The sequence below is a fragment of the Piliocolobus tephrosceles genome, chromosome 13, assembly GCF_002776525.5.
Source record: "Piliocolobus tephrosceles isolate RC106 chromosome 13, ASM277652v3, whole genome shotgun sequence".
NCBI lineage: Eukaryota > Metazoa > Chordata > Mammalia > Primates > Cercopithecidae > Piliocolobus > Piliocolobus tephrosceles.
This window is the reverse complement of record NC_045446.1, coordinates 56958030-56974941: the sequence shown is the minus strand read 5'-3', so window position 1 is coordinate 56974941 and position 16912 is coordinate 56958030.

The window sequence follows — 16912 nt, the reverse complement described above, 5'->3', positions numbered from 1 at the left end:
TGCTCCATATTCTTAAGCTGCGGGATCAAATTACTGTCATAATACAAAAAACACCAGAGTAGACACAAGCTTTTCAACAATTTAAATCCTATTTGAACCTCTCAGTTTTAGAGTGAAAACTAACTTTTAAGATGTGATAGATGAGAACCTAACAATTGCTAAAATTCTGGAATAAAAATTAAAGAAAGGAACTGCCTCTAAAACCTTACAAACCTTTGCTTAATTAGTAAAGGAGCAACAAACAATTAATAAGCCCTTACAACAAACATCACACTAAGAAAAAACATTTTACTTAAGAGCCTTTAAAGCGTTTAAAAAATAATGTTCCACAATAAACATACGTGTGAATGTGTCTTTATAGCAGCATGATTTATAATCCTTTGGGTATATACCCAGTAATGGGATTGCTGGGTCAAATGATATTTCTGGTTCTAGATCCTTGAGGAATCGCCACACTGTCTTCCACATGGTTGAACTAATTTACACTCCCACTAACAGTGTAAAAGTGTTCCTATTTCTCCACAGCCTCGCCAGCATCTGTTGTTTCCTGACGTTTTAATGATTGCCCTTCTAACTGGCATGAGATGGTATCTCATTGTGGTTTTGATTTGCATTTCTCTAATGACCAGTGAAGAATGAATTCATGTCCTTTGCAGAGACATGGATGAAACTGGAAACCATCATCCTCAGAAAACTAACACAAGAACAGAAAACCAAACACCGCATGTTCTCACTCATAAATGGGAGTTGAACAATGAGAACACATGGACACAGGGAGGGAACATCACACACCAGGGCCTACTGGGGGGCAAGGAGAGGGAGAGTATAGGACAAATACCTAATGCATGCGGGGCTTAAAACCTAGATGATGGGTTGATGGGTGCAGCAAACCACCATGGCACATGTACATCTATGTAACAAACCTGCATATTCTGCACATGTATCCCAGAACTTAAATTAAAATAAAAAAATATGTTCCAAGTTTTGATACCTTAAAAAAACTTTGCAGAATTCAAACACATTAGAATAAATTTGATTTTAAAGTATTGATTTAAAAGTTGAGTTGAACTAAACTGTCACTCCTTCTGATGATTTCAAGTCTAATTTCTTAGACTTCCTTAAATTAAATATAATACCTACAAATTATCATTTTAAAATAACGATTAAAAAAAAACCTGTGACATTGAAGCTAGAAGCCACTTACTGGCATGTTTTTGCTATCTTGAATGTGTTGTTACCAGGTTCATACAGTGGTATAAATGGGGGAAGTTTATCGAGTCTGAGTTTTATATAACTTGAGAAAATGGGTTCTTAAAACTTTCCTCTGCGATTTAATACTAATCCTGTTACTGAGAAAATGATGAGGATATTATTTAAAAAGTCACAGCACTGGTACCTTCTTGAAAAACATGAGCACTGTGGCCACAGTGCATTCCAGTCTTTCTAGCCTCTGTAAACTCCAGGTAACTCATGGGTTATTTTCGCTCTCAATAGATAGTTTTATTTGCATACTTTTTCTTAGCCATAAAAGGAACATCAGCCTGAAATTACAAGACCAGTAGAAAGAGTTTTCTAAGCAGAGGGAACAGCAGGCTGAGGGGCCCAGATGACACAGAATGTGTACTGGAAGAACTGAAAGTCGAGGAAAAAGGTGCTGAATTAGAAAGTACAAACTAGGGAATGGCAGGAAATGAGGCTATAGATGCTGTAAAGGACAGATGATGTAAGGCCTTGGCCATATTAAGGAGTTTGGACTCTATCCTAAAAGCAATGTGAATTTACTAGACTTTCAAGCAGAGGACTAACAGACAAAAACACATTTTAGAAAAGTTAGTCTGACCAGTGTGGGAGGTGAACAAGAGACAGATAAGACTAAAGACAAAAAGAATTATTATAATTAGGCTCACATAGTAGTCATACAGGAGCAAGATGATGGGATGAACAGACATGGAATAATTTTTTTTTTTTTTTTTTTTTTTTGAGACTGAGTCTCTCTCTGTCACCGGGCTGGCAGGCTGGAGTGCAGAGGCACAATATAGCTCACTGCAACCTCCGCCTCCCAGATTCAAGGGATTCTCCTGCCTCAGCCTCCCGAGTAGCTGGGGCTACAGGCACCTGCTACCATATCCAGCTAATTGTTTGTATTTTTAGTAGAGATAGGGTTTCACCGTGTTAGCCAGGATAGATTCGATCTCCTGACCTCGTGACCAGCCCGCCTCATCCTCCCAAAGTGCTGGGATTACAGGTGTGAGCCAGGGCACCCAGCCGGGTTTTAAAAAAAATTTAAGAATTACTTACATGGTATACTTTGGCATCACTTTATTGCTAAAAATTATCAGTTATTTTGCTTTAGTTGGGTCCCTTGTAAACAGTTAATATTCAAATTTTACTTTTGATGCAATTTGAGAATATTTATCTTTTAATTCAAATCTAAATTATTCACATTTATTTTTATAAATATGGCATTTGGTCAAACTTTATCATATTTTTCTGTTAGTATGTTTTCATTTTCCTAATTTCACACTTTTTTGCTTTTTCATTTTTCTAACTTTGCACTAGTGATTATCTTTCCTCCATATTTTACTTGCTAGTTACTGGTTATCTCTGATTTTGTTTTTTTGAGAAAGGGTCTCACTGTGTCACCCAGGCTAGAGTACAGTTGTATAATCATGGCTCACTGTAGACTCAACCTCACAGGTTCAAGTGATCCTCCCACCTCAGCCTCCTGAGTAGCTGGGACCACAGACATACACCACCATTTCTGGCCAATTTTAAAAATTTTTGTAGAGATAGGGTCTCACTATGTTGCCCTGCCTGGTCTTGAACTTCTGGGTTCAAGCAATCCTCCTGCCTCAGCCTCCAAAATGCTGGGATTACAGGTGTAAGCCACCTCGCCAGCCTGTGATTTTAAACATTGCATTTGAATTTGAATCACTTTCCAGAATACATCCTGATTTTTACATACGCCCTATAAAAGAAACAGTTTACAAAAACGTTTGGCTCCTCACTTATCTCCCTATAACCCCAAGTCCCATGATCTGAATATTTTAGATTGATATCACAATTTTTTTTAACAATGAATCTTCTCTTTTAAAAATCACGTATGGGCCAGGCATGGTTACTCACGTCTGTAATCCCAGCAGTTTGGGAGGCCTAGGCAGGTGGATCACCTGAAGTCAGGAGTTCAAGACCAGCCTGGCTAATGAGGTGAAACCCCATCTCTACTAAAAATACAAAACTTAGCAGGGTGTTGTGGTGCGCACCTATAGTCCAAGTTACTCAGGAGGCTGAGGCAGAAGAATCATTTGAACCTGGGAGGCGGAGGTTGCAGTGAGCCAAGATGGCACCACTGCACTCCAGCCTAGGTGACAGAGGGAGGCTCCATCTCAACAACAGCAACAAAAATCACTTATGAACCTATATATTGTTTCAAAACCATATGAACAGGAATTATTTAAACAATTGTTTTAGAAGCATTATGATTTATTACCTTTTCTTTCTACCACATTTTTCACTTTCTTGAGTCAATCCTTTTTTCTAAATCTTTTCTTTAATTCTGCTTTTGTCTGACATTCAGTGAGCCTTTCTAATCTGAAGATATGAAGTTTTCATTAGCTCAGGAAACATTTATTTATCTTATCTATTTGTATCATTGATTCTCCCTAATTATTATGTTCTTTCCTTCTAAAAAAATTTTCTTCAAGAACATTCACTCCAGTTTTCAATTTTGCTCCCACATTTATTACTCTCTTGAGAACCTCTATGACAATTTAGGTCAAGGGACAATTTATTCAAAAAAGAACAAACCATCTGCAAATACTCTTATCACGTGAGCCTCACTCCCATTCTGGGTCCAGTGTGGTTTCCCACAAAGGTGTTTGGAGAAGAGAACCAATTGAGGTGGAAAACGTTGGTCCAGCAGTTGGATGAGTCACAGGACCTTTTGGCCCATCTATTGTGTTTCAGAATATTTGATTCATTTCTTGTCAAAATAATTATGTCTTTGAATAACTTTCAATGAAATGTGCATAAATAGTTCATTTTCAGAGGCTCTATATAAGTGAGAATATGTCTATTCTCTTATCACATAAATTCCTGGCTCATAAACATTTCCCACAAAGTTCTTAAGACTTCTTCAAACTATTTGATTTTTGTCTCTTGTGAAATTCAAAAACTTCACCAATCTGTCTCCGTGTTGGTCTCTTCTCATCATTATTTTTGCCTGAAATACAGGGACTATTCTCATTCTGCAGAATCATATTTTTCCAGTTTATGAAATTTTGTTTAATTTATTATGGCTTCTGATTCATAGAAGATAAATGCTTCCTCAGAGATACCTATTGTCTGTATGTTGGATCTTCAGACTCTGTACTCCTTATTTTTCATCATCTCTCTTTCTCTCATCATTTTTAGCTCATTATTACTTTCTGCATTGTGGAAGAGTCTCTCAACTTTGTGAATCTAGCACCAATTCAATAATATGCAATACCCATGTTTCACTTTCACGTAATTAAATTAATTCTAATTTTGATTTTTTTAAGATTGATTTTATTCTTTCTCTGTTTTAGTCAACCAGTCATTTCATTTCATCTATCATCTCCCAAGATTTTTTTCTTTTATTCTTTCATGTATTGTTTCATTCAGCAATGTTTTGGATTTTTGTAAATAAAATGTATGCAGTTTCTAGTCTGTTTTTTTATTTTCTTATCATAAAATTTAGTATTCATATTTCTGCATCTTCAATAATTAGTCTTACCTAGTGCCTGTACCAATAAAATACAGAATGTGTCCATCCACCTCTATTTCTGCAGCACTTCTTTGTGAGTCATGCTGAATACTATTCTTATTTCTTACTTCCTTTGAAATCCTCTTGAACAGAACTGAGCAAGAAGTGAGGCTAGGAAGGGGTGCAGTAATAATGATGGTAGCCACCATGCATTTGGAGTGCTCCAGACAGCAGCAGACAGAAATGATAGAATTTATGTAACTCATCTTCTCAGAGAACGTCAATGCAGTATGAAGAAAATAAAGTTAAATAGAGCAAATATAAACAGGGTCAACAGTGTTAGGCCTTTTTAAGCAGAAAAACCCTATTTTTAAAATAAAAATGCCACATAGATTTCCAATATGAATAAAAGGAGAAAAGCAATACTTAACAATAATTATTCCATGAACATAAAGTCACACAAGTTGTATCTGAAACTTGCACTCCATTCCTGTGCCCTACCAGGATTAAGTCAAAGCATCATGGAGATAAGTATGGAAATAAGGGCCCTCTCCAATCGGAGGTCTCCTCAGAAAAACTGTATAATTATTAATGCTATTATTATTATGCATATTTATTATGAAACCTAGGAAATGAAAAACAAACTGCACATTCAACTCAGAAAGCAAGAAGAACAAAATATATAAAAGTCAAAATAAGAAGTTATGATAAGAAGAAGAAAACTAGTTAGAAAAACAGGAATATAATAGGATACCCAAATAATTCTAAAAGCTGGGCCTTCTATTTTAAAACTCATTAATCAGGAAAGTCTCAAAAAAATCTAATTAAGAAAAATGCAAAAATTTAAAGACACAATATTAGAAATAAGAAAAAAGCTGTACAGCAGCTACTGAAACTTTAACAAGTATATAAGAACACAGTACTTAGCACTTGCACTATGCATAATCACTATTCAAAATAGCAGAAGTGTGAGAGACATGGAAGTTTTATTTACATGATTTCCAAATTCTTTCTTTGAAACTAACATAACCTTGATGTCACAGCCAGAAACACACACACACACACACACAAACTATAATCCAATATCTGTTGTGAAGATAGAGCCCAAAGTTCTAAGTCCAACACGTGCCATTTGAATTCAATACATTATGTATTAAACAGTCCACACCCTGACCAGGTGAGGTTTATTTCAGAGGGTCAGATATGAATAGAAACTATGTTAATATAATTAATTCTACTAAGGAAGAAAAAAAGAGAAAACATGTTAATTTTAGACTTGAAGCAATAAAAGCATTCTCAAAATGTAAGAAAAAAAGAAAGGCTATGACCATGATCACAGCCATCAAGTAGCATGATTCAGGAGACTCTAGCTATTGACTATGATGAAAAACTAGTATTATCTTATTTTATGAATCATAACAAGTAATACAAGGTTATTGTTTTAAAATATTAAACAAATAAATGATACAGATTTCCACAACTCACTTTCTGGAGATAACCACTATTTAACCAGTATACATGAAAATATTCATACATTCTCTTCCAGGGTTTTTTTGTTCCTCAAACTTTTAAAATTACATCAATAAATTCATGGTTATAGAAACTAAAATAGTTTAACAATACATTGAGGTAAAAAGTAAAAATCCCTCTTACTCCTCCCTACTATTACTTACCTCATAGAAACAAGAGTTCACAATTTGATATGCATACTTCTGGAACTCTTCTGCATTTCACATATAGGATATGCAAATATTATCTTTCTTCAATATTTGAGATCTACTATGATCTATAAATATGATATATATACATATACAAATAACATATATACACACACATATTATATGTATATATATTTCTCCGCCTTGCTTTTTTCACTTAAATTTAAATCTGAACTCTTTATGAAGCTGAGTTAGAGAAGCCCAGCTGGATTTACACTGTCAGCCAGGTCTATGACCTAGCAGGTCTTTTGACAGTGCAAAGCCTTCCCCTATAGGGCTTACTACAGAGGACACAGAATACATTATTTTGTTCTAAGAGAGAATAAATAAATGACTAGTCCAGTCTCTTCTGAACTCACCAATCAGATAAGTCATCACTCTTTTCATATCTTCACATGTCACTGTGAGATGAAGAGAAGTGTGGAAACCATTTTCCCACACTTCTTAAAGGGTGAATATTTCTGTTTCTTGGGCCAAAGCAGGAAGGTAGGGAGAGGAACTAAGATAATTCCAACTACACAGAACATAGAATATAGCACAGAAGTACCACAATTTATTTAATCATTTGCCTATTGATTAACATTTTTTGTTATAAATATTGCCACAATAAACAGTAGGATAATGAATGCTTCTGGAATAAGACTGCTAAAAGTAGAATGGCTGTATCACAGAGCACATACACTTTTATTTTTATATATTGTTTATTTTAATTCTAAAAGCAAAACATGAATATGGCTTTAAAATTTCCAAAAGTACAGCAGAGTAGAAAATCGAAAAGAATTATCTCCCTTTAAAATTTCTATTGGCCACCACAAAAACTCCATTTATTACACCACTATTTTCCTGATTTATCAATCTAAGATCTTAGCTGCTGCCTCCCAGCTATAAAATATAAAAAGGCAGTACATTTAAACTATGATCCATCTTCTCACACACCAAACCCAAAATCCATTCTCAATATCTCTCTCTGAAGTAAGTATACAAAGGATATGATACTAAAGGTTATGTAAACAGACAGTCTAAAAACAAATGCATATCAACAGACACTTTTAAATTGTGTTATTTGCCTTTATTATTCTGTTATAACGGTTCTTTATATAATAAATATATTTTTTCTAAATCTTTTCTTTAATTCTGCTTTTGTCTGACATTCAGTGAGCCTTTCTAATCTGAAGATATGAAGTTTTCATTAGCTCAAGAAACATTTATTTATCTTATCTATTTGTATCATTGATTCTCCCTAATTATTATGTTCTTTCCTTCTAAAAAAATATAGTATTCTATAATAATATAGAAATATCAGTGTATATACAGGATATACACTTTAAATTCAAAAATTCAAATAGATTAAAAGTAAAAGGATTATCCTCAAGTGCACATAAAATATTCTCCAGGAAAGACCATATGCTGTACCAAAAAAGAAACCTCAGTAAATTTAAAAGGATAGAAATTACAAGATACGTTCTATAACCACAATGGAATACTATTAGAAACCAATAACAGAAAAATTTGGAGTTTCACAAATATGTGGTACATAACATACCCATAAATAACCAATGGGTCAAAGAAGAAATCAAAGAGAAATTAGAAAATAATTTTAAATAAATTAAAATTAAAATATAGCTGTCAAAATTTATGAGGCATAGCTAAGGTAGTTACTTTAGAAAAGAGTTTGACAATTCTTCAAAAAGTTAAACATACAGTTAACATATGATCCAGGAGGTCCACCCTTAGAACTATACCCAAGAAAAACCTAAAAATATATGTTCACACACACAAAAATTGTGCACAAACATTCATAGCAGCATTATTCATAATAGCCAAAAAATGGAAACAACCTAAATGTTCAACTTATAAATATATTTTAAAATGTAGTATATCTATATAGTAGACAATTATTCAGGCATAAAACAGAATGAAGTATTGACACATGCTACACACGCATGAACCTTGAAAATATTATGCTGAGTGAAAGAAAACAGAGATAAAAGGTCATATATTACATGACTACATATATATATGAAATGTCCAGAATAGACAAGTCCATAGAAACAGAAAATATATTAGCAATTGCTATTCTTAACATTTCATATACATTTAATCATATAATATGTGGCCAGAAAAGTTTTTTAAAGGTGATTTCCACCAAAAACAAAGATGTTTCTGGAGACAGCTCATTGGCTGGGAGAATCTTAAATAGCAAACCCATTCTGATTGGTTAGTTAATTGGGATACTCCCAGCTGAGTTGTTGAAAGCTAACATTAATAGATACTGAATTCAGTTGTCATCCAAGGCTATTGAAACATCTTGTGATTTGACCTTTAACAGCCGTGAGTATAACCCTCTTGCAATTTCCTGACTCCACTTTAAAGCTTTAGCCTTAATAACTTCCTTTTTTTTTCACATTTCCCCCTTTTGATCAAGAACTTTCTTCAGAAAGCATTGCAGATCAACTGGCAAGTCTTATTTTGTCCCTCATTGCTGAGATGAATGTGACCAAGGGATTCGTGTTTCTTATTGGGAGTTACAAGTTCTAAGAAGTGTATGGCTATATTTGAGTCACAAAGAGATTTTGAGAAGACAGTTCACAAGCAAGGTTTGGTCCAAAAAAAAAGTTATCAAATAAGATGTCTTTTCTGAATCATAGGCTTGATAGACCACACTGAGCTTCTAAGTGACAATTACTTTGGATGGAATTTTAGCCATATTTTGACTATAAAGGGTAGTCAGCTATACAGATCAAAAAGCCAAACATTTTAATGGTAGGTTTTCCATTTAGCTAATTAACATGTTCATAGATTTTACCTACTCAGTCTCTACTTTGTTAGAAGCATTTATTCAAGTATAATAGTAGGTATTGGCGACAGTGAAAACACCCCCTGCTTGGCCATGAGATAACTCTGTTGTGCAAGAGAGTAGAAGGCGAAAACCAGAATATAGAGAAGGCAACATATAAGTGGCTCAATATTTCAGGGATCTTAGTCATATACAAGTCTAGTCTGAGTGTTCTTGGATGATCAGTCAACTTCAGTTGACATATGCTTCACTTCTGGGTCATTTTTAGCCTCAAGTCTTTGATTGTTTCTGAATTCCAGCAGGAGGTAAGAGAATCCTTTAAATGAGAAACATGAATCTAAGGGCCAACATCTTTTAGTTTGGCAGGATGGGGATTGGGAAGGAGTACCTAATATGGACCTTGCCACCAAGATTGAAGGAAATTCTTTTGTAAATGTCTCTTCCAACAGACAAAATCACCAGACTAAAGGTTGTGATGTTTGGTATTTTCATATCCCAGAAGCACAATGTGGGAAGATTGTCTACCAGCATATAATTTTTTGTCTATAGCCTTAATTATTCCTTTGTAATATTGGAGAATGTCTCCTTTAGTCAATTGAATAACAAAGGAAAGAGGGCTAAATGCATCAATCATCCAGTGATAATTTCAAAAGGTGACAATTTATGTTTTATAAAAGGTGCAGACCTTAGATTCAATAGGACTAGATAAAGTGCCTTTGGCCAGGGAAATTTTAATGTTTCCACAAATTTTGACAGCTAAGTTTTGATAATGTCATTTGCTCTTTCCACCAGTCTGAAAGATTGAGGATGGTAAACCCAATGCAAGTATTGTAATATGGGCCAAACTTTGCAAATTTGTTTTGTAATATGGCCAATGAAGTGAGATTCTCAGTCACTATGTAACTCTAATGGTATACCCTATGTAGGAATAATCTTTTCTAATAACTGTTTTGTAACAGCTGAGGTAGTGGCAGGTTGGCAAGGAAATGATTCTACCCAGTGAGAAAACATACAAATTATACTGAGAACATATTTATAACCTTGAGAAGGAAGCAACTGAATGAAATCCATTTTCCAAAGAAAAAAGGGTCAATTAGGCAGGTCAAAATGACTGGAACTCTGAACTGTTTTCCTGGATTGAATTTTGGCAAAGCAGTACATGTCAGTTGTACCTCTTTGGCAATCCTAAAACGTTTCCCCACTAATACAGTTTCGTAAAACTTGTAAGTCTATCAGTTGCTCAGTAAGTCATCTGATGTGTCATTTCAGGTAGGAATTTTTTATAGATTCTCATAATACTGGTTTATCATTGGACCATATCATAAATTTGTTGGGCAGAAAAATGCAATTGTTTTTAACCCCAAAATAATGTTATTTATGTGGGGCTTGAGACTGAGTCACTTTAACAACATTATTTAAATTCTTTTGGGGAAAATAATTACTATTCACTATAAATAAGGTTTTCAGTCTTAGTGGAACTCAACATAGCCATTTTGTGGTGCATGAGCAGCCAAGTTGTTTCCTGTAGCCTCAACAGATTCCAATTTTGAGTGCCCAAGAATTGTGATTATGGCCAAGGCAAAGAGAAGTTGAGTTGAATTTAATAAATTTTTGACAAAAGCTCCATTTTTAATTTGGTTCCCTCCAGAAGTTAGAAATCCTCTTTGCACCTGAAGCAACCAAAATCTTAAACAACCCCAAGGCATAACAGCTGGCTCTGTGAAGATTTGCAGGTTTACCTTTCACCAGGATACAAGCCCCGGTTAGGGGATAAAGTTCTGCTTGCTGGGCTGAAGTAGCCACTGACAACACGGCTGCTTCAATTGCTTAAAAAGGGTGATAATAGTACATCCAGCAAGATACTTTCCTTCATTAACTGACATATATGATCCATCAGTAAACTATGAAAATTCTGCATTTGGTATAGGTGTTTCCTATAAATCAGTTCTAGGTTTTAGTAGCTGGTCAGTTAGATTTAATCAGTTATGAGGTGTCTCATCATTGAATAAGAGATTTCAAGTTGCTGAATTATGATTATTGAAATGAGAAATAATACTATGAGAAGTCAACAGCAAGAACTCATAAAAACTAACCCTGCTTACAGAAAGATATTGAATATTATGAGAATTGATTAAAGCTTCTACAGCGTGAGGAACACAGATTTAGTTAAAGCCACAGTGCCTAATATAGCTCTCATGCAGGAAGGGAGTCCCTTAGCTACTGAACCTAACTGCTGGCTGGAACATCCAAGGGGTGTGTGTTAATCTCCATGTTTTCAGTTAAGAACCCCTAATGCATTTTCTTTTCTTTCATTCACTAGAAAGGAGGAAGGGGAGCTGATAATTGGGATGCCCTAAGGCAGGACAACCTAGAAGTCCTTATTTTAATTGAAAGGTTAATGAGCTCACTTGGACTCGGGAAGGGGAACATCACACACTGGGGCCTATCATGGGGAGGGGGGAGGGGGGAGGGATTGCATTGGGGAGTTATACCTGATATAAATGATGAATTGATGGGTGCTGACGAGTTGATGGGTGCAGCACACCAACATGGCACATGTATACATATGTAACAAACCTGCACGTTATGCACATGTACCCTAGAACTTAAAGAAAATTAAAAAAAAAAAAAAATGAATTGCCCGAAAAAAAAAAAAAAAAAAAAAAAAGAAAGGTGACTATACAAGCATTCTCTTCCCAGTCCAGAGGCTCTAGCTTGTTAAGTTTCAGAAGGATATATAATGATTGCGCTATTAAGAAAAATTAGATATCCAGTTTCAACAGTACTCTGCCAGGCCCAAAAACCCTTGTGACTGTCTCTTAGTCTGAGGTTGAGGAAAGTTTAAAATGCTTTTGTATTAGTCCCTTCTCACATTGCTACAAAGAAATACCTGAGACTGAGTAATTTACAAAGAAAAGAGGCTTAATTGACTCACAGTTCTGTAGGCTGTTCAGGAAGCATAGGGACATCTGCTTGGCTTCTGGAGAGGCCTCAGGAAACTTACAATTATGGCAGAAGGCAAAGTGGGAGCAGGCATGTCACCTGGGCAGAGCGGGAGGAAGGAGGGGGGCAGCACACAGGAAGGTGCTACACACTTTTTTAAACAACCAGATCTTATGAAGACTCACTCACTATCCTGAGGACAGTATCAAGAGGATGGTGCTAAAGCAGTCATGAAAAATCCAACCCCCATTATCCAGTCACCTCCCACCAGGCCCTACCACCAACATTGGGGAATACAATTTGACATGAGATTTTGTGGGGACACAGATCCAAACCATGTAAGCTTTTAAGTTTATCAGGATCCAAGAGAGGTCCCTAGTTTAATATCAAGTATCTGAAATATTTGACATGCCTTGGTAAATTGAAATTTTCTCTGGAAACTTTATGGCTTTTGTCTGCTAGAATTTTAAGGATATAAACACTATCATGTTCACAAGCCTCTTTACAAGGAGAACAAAGAAGGTTATCAACATACTGCAAGAGAGTTGACCCTTGGGGGAAATAAATGTCTGTTAAATCTGCCTTCAGTACCTGTGAAAAGTGGGAGGGGCCTTCAGTACATCCTCGAGGCATTTCTGTCCAGGTATGTTGTTGTCCTTTCCATGAGCAGCAAACAAAAATTGACTCTCGGTGTCCACCAGAACCAGTGCCTTTAAAAAGCACTACAACTGTCTATCACTGTGAAAATTTTACTTTCTGTGGAGATGAAAGTCAGGGAGGTACAGAGATCTGTAACAATACAGTGTCGAAGAATGACATTGTTATCAATGGCTCTTAGGGCCTGTGCAAATCTCCACTATTGCCATGAGGTTTCTTTACAAGAAAAAATAGAAGTATTACAGGAGTGAGGGCAAAGCAGTACAAAATTCTCCTATGTGAAAGAAAATGAAGTAATTAAGGCTAAGACTTTAAAGTGGAGACAGGAGATTGCGAGAGGATTGCACTCACACTGCTAAAGGATTACAGGATATTCCAGCTGACTTGGATAACAAATGAATTCAGTGTCTGCAGCCCTTCAACATCTCTCAGTTGGGATTATCCTAATTAACTAACCAATCAGAATGGGTTTGTGTTTTAGGATTTCTGGCTAGCCAATGAACTGCCACAAAAAAACAACTTTTTGTGGAAGCCACCTAGAAATAGAAAAATAGATCAATGAAACAGAACAGACCCAGACAACAGAGCAAAGAGCAAAGTATAGCTGGGAGCTAAAAATAAGATAAAAGAAGTATTTCAAGTTACAGCAGAAAAGATGTTATTCAAAAGTGGTATAAGACTAGACTATTCTTGTGGGAAAAAAATACTAGATACCTAGCTCATAACAGCCAAATGTAAATGTGTCTATGGGAAAAATTGGAAAATGTGTTTTAATGAACTTTAGTTTGGATAGATTTTTCTTGAGATGACACCAAGAACAAGATTCAAAATGAAAATGATGACATATTTGATCCCATATATGTTTTAAATATTTGTATGAGATATTGGAAAGAAACTGTTAAGGCAACTAAAAAGTACTTGAAATCTATTCAATTGAATCTAATATTTATATTATATAAAAATTATTTACAAACCTAAAAAGGCATCCAATTTAAAATATATTTAAATATTATATATTATTATATAAAATAAATATATAAATATAGGATATATATTTTTTAATTGTGTGTGTATATATACATACATTCATTTAAAGCAAAATACATATAGGATAAAAGCCTCAACTTTATTCACGATCAAAATAATGCAAACAAAATAATACTGATATATTAATTTTTACCTATCAGGTTAACCAAGATTTAAAATGTAAGCATAAAAACCCCCCATGCTAGTAAGGCTAAGAAGGAAAGGGAAATTTCATACATAGTAGGAGTAAAATGTTTCTGGAGGGAAATGTGGCAACATTTATAGAAGTTAAAAATATAATTTTCTTTTATACAAAGAATTGCACTTGTAAGAATTCATTTTACGAAAAAAAATTCATGTAAGTGCAAGGATATTCACTTTAGTATTCTGTGTAATAGTGGAAAAAATTGGAAACAACTTAATTGCTCATCAAAAGGAGGATGTGTGAGTATATCCAGGGCTATTCATATCATGGGATACTATCTGTAGTTGCATAGAAAAAAATACCCATGGTCTTCTATTAAATTACGAAAAAGGATTCAAAACAGTATATATAAGATAATTTAATCTCTAAAAGTAAAAATATGTATGCATAAAATTTGGAAGGACTATAACCAAAAAAAGGAAATTGGGAGAGTGTACGACTAGATATTATCAACATTTCTCTAAGTCAGTGGGAATATGGATATTCTCCTTGTTTTTATGCTTGTCTGTATTTTCTAGCCTTTTAAAGCATTTATTTCTCTGTTAATTTTCCAAAATAAAAATTTTAAATAGGAAAAAGAGCAAAGAAAGAAACTTTTCTTTGCTAGATTTAAAATGTATTCCAACAATAACAAAGTAATAACTAAAACAGTGTAGTGCACTGGCCTAGGAAAATAATAAGAACATAAAGGATAAGAAATATGATATAAACATTTATAAACTCATATAGATGAATATATTTTTAAATATGTGGATATTTCAATAAGTTGTGCAATAAATGTAGGGGTTTTTTGGAAAAGTCACAAAGTACCAGAAATTTACGTGAAATTTATAAATGCTTAAGGGTAGGAAAATGCTTTCTAAGCATGGTATCAAAGGCAGAATCACAAAGGTAAAACAGATTTAATGCACAATTTAAAACTATCTATGTCCTGACACAGTGGCTCACTGCAAAATTCCAGTACTTTGGGAGGCCAAGGCGGGAGGATTGCTTGAACCCAAGAGTTTGAGACCAGCTTGGCAATATAGAAAGACCCCTCTCTACAAAAAGTAAAGAATTGGCCAGTCATGGTGGCACACGCCTGTAGTCCCAGTTACTCATGAGGCTGTAGTAGGAAGATCGCTTGAGCCCAGGAGGTTGAGGCTGTAGTGAGCCCTGATTGCACCATTGCACTCCAGCCTTGGAGACAGAGAGAGATCCTGTCTCAGTAAATAAATAAATAAACAAATAAACAAATAAATAACATGTTCTATGTATTTAAAATATAGCCAAATCAAAAATAAAATGAAAATTTTGAAAAATATTTGTTAATAAATGAAAAAGACAAATGCTCATAACATATAGTTTTCACAGAATGAAAATGTAGCTATGATTACATCTCTACTGGCTGGTGTTTTTCACATCCACAGTCCACATCAGAAAACAGCAATCCTGAGTTGATTCTTCTGTCTCAGGTACTACAATTTTCAATATACTGCATATAAAACACATCCTGTATTCTGGCCCCAACTGACTGGAACAAGCACCAGTGTGTGCTCTGGTTATCCTTTTTCTGACTTGGTAACAATCTTTTCTTGCCCTTCTCTGATCCACTCTGCTCTGTGTCCCAGAGGACTGCACACATGCATGCACACACACACACACACTGCACCAGGCTCTTAGATCTCTGCATTCTGGTTGGGTCTAGCCAGTTGAAGGCACCAGCGAAAGGTTGGAAGTGTGGGAAGAGAGTTTCAGGGATGTAGTCTCTGGCTTCCCCCCTGCTCCCCCTTGCACTGTGGTTCTGGCAGTGTCTGGTCCCTCTACCATTAGTGCTCTAACTAGGCAATCCCCTGCCACACGTCCACCATTCAGTGACACTAATTCCTTATCACCACTTCAAGCCTAAGGTCTTAATGGGTTTATTTTTAGTTAATGTTGTTACTAGTCTCTGAGTGCCTCAACATCCCTTATGATTCCCCTTCACTCTGCCCACACCTTGGTAAACAGCCTCTTCATTAAATTCTCTCCAAAGTCCCCACAAGTTGACCTTCATTTCCTGTAGTCCCTGCCTGAGAAGGTGGATGATCACAATGCTATCAAAAATTAGCAAGGACCTACAACGTCCTCTGAGTTGGCTTAGTAAGATTTTATGCCTAATCAGAATGATCCCCATTAAGATGACACATCTCCCTATTTGTATCTCCTTCAGGTGAACTCAGAGGAAGTGGGTCACTGAGTTCCAGCTGTATCTGGATGACCCTAAACTCTTGTAATTCTCTATGATGCCAATGCACTGGAAGCCCTGGAAGTCGTAGCGGGCTTGTTGTTATAACTCAGATTTCAACAGGCTTTTCTAACTCCTTAAGACCTAGAAAAGTCTGTGAAATTTTAGCCACTGTCAGACTTATGAGACTATAAATATTGGAACAAAACAGGTAAATTATCATTACTTCTTGATGATGCTTATGAAGCCTGAGAAAATCAGCTAAAAAGAATACTATGTATAAATAATTTTTCCATAGCTGACTGGTTCCATATTTGTCATAAATTATTTTTTATTCTTGATTTTTCCCTCTTCCTAATGTCCCATTGCAATGGGATCTTTGGGGTGTCACTTTTCTGGCCAGAAACTTCTGTGGCTGGCTGGTGACACCTTTGCCCGAGTTCTTGTCCTATGTCCAGAAAGAATGAGGTATGCAAACCAGTGGAAGTTGAACAAGATAAAGAGGAGCTTATTGAGTGTTACGACAGCTCAGAGGAGACCCACAGAGGGTAGCTCCTCTCTGTAGGCAGATAGTCCTGTCAAGTGTTCAGCTCTCAGCAGAGAGGAGGCCCTGGAGAAGGTAGCTCCTCTCTGC